The following is a 1,374-nucleotide window of genomic DNA, read 5'->3' as shown; positions in this document are numbered from 1 at the left end:
GAAAGCTCGCCTTATATTTATACGAGACATAGTGCAAGCGCAATGGACCAGTGGTTAGGGCAGTGGACTCGCGGTTGTAGGATCGCGGTTGTAGGATCGCGGTTTCGACTCTCAGACTGGGTATTGTGAGTGTTTATTGAGCGAAAACACCCAAAGTTTTATGAGGTTTGTGGCGAACCCTGCTCTAGTTTTTCACCACAACTTTCTCTCACTCTTGTATCTGTATTTCAAAGGGCCAGCCTTGTCACATTTTGTGTCGCGCTTAAAGATATACATGTCTGTGGAGTGCTCAGCCACTTGCACGTTAATTTCACGAGCAGGCTGTTCCGTTGATCGGATCAACTGGAACCCTCGTCATCGTAACCGACGGAGTGTCACGGCGACGATTATTCATAACCGATCAACTAGTCTTTTCTTTTTCCCCTCTTTTTCTTTCTTTTTTTTTGTTTGCAGTTTTAATAATTGTGTTTATTTATTATTTATTGTAACGTTGAATCATGAGAGCCTCGCTTTGGAAAAAATCCCTTGCGCTATTTGTTTCGCCTCTTTACACGTTGAGTTTAATCCCCGCTGACATCAGTACTAGTCACGTACTGGTTTCGAAGGCATTGTCTATCACCTTTCCCCCAAAAAGCTGGCCTTGTGCCTGAATTATAGATATAATAATGTAAGTTTACAGTTAACCAACCAGTCAGTCGCTGATTAACTGCAATTTTGACGGCAGTGTCAGTGACAAGGGAGACTCTGGCTCAGTGCAAAACAAATATCACAAAGGACTTCGGTCACGGAGCACCGTTACTTCGCTTTCCTTGTCATGTTTATTACTTTCACCGGTTGGGAGCACCCTTGTAGTGTAGAGTGGACATCATCTAGTGTGTCACACATTTGAACAGCCAACGACAGCCGCTATAGCACCATTCGAGCGTGGTCGATGCTAGTGCTGCCTGACTGGCTCCCGTGCCTCTACAGTCCTGGAGTGGTTGGCGTTAGGAAGGGCATCCAACAGTAGAAACTTGCCAGATCAGATTGGAGTCTGGTGCAGTCCCCTGATTTGCCTGTCCTCAGTCAAACCGTCCAACCCATGCCAGCATGGAAAGTGGACGTTAAACAATGATGATGATGATGATAGACCATAAGTCAGGGAAAAGTTGTACTCGTATATTTGTCAGTAGAGTGGGTATATTATCCAAAATGTATTCTTTACGCGAAACAAATTGGTTTGTGATGTAGCAAATTATAATCCTTTCTAGTAGTTGGCTGCGTCTCGTGTTTCCGAGCTCGCAATCCAGTTCATTTTCCTGGGTGTTTGAACCGCAGATGGCTCTGCAATCCAATGGTTGCATGAAACATACGGGAACATTGTGGACAAGGGAT

This window comes from Octopus bimaculoides, chromosome 11, assembly GCF_001194135.2.
Source record: "Octopus bimaculoides isolate UCB-OBI-ISO-001 chromosome 11, ASM119413v2, whole genome shotgun sequence".
In the NCBI taxonomy this organism is placed as follows: domain Eukaryota; kingdom Metazoa; phylum Mollusca; class Cephalopoda; order Octopoda; family Octopodidae; genus Octopus; species Octopus bimaculoides.
The sequence above is the reverse complement of the archived record's forward strand: the minus strand, read 5'-3'. Positions refer to the sequence as shown.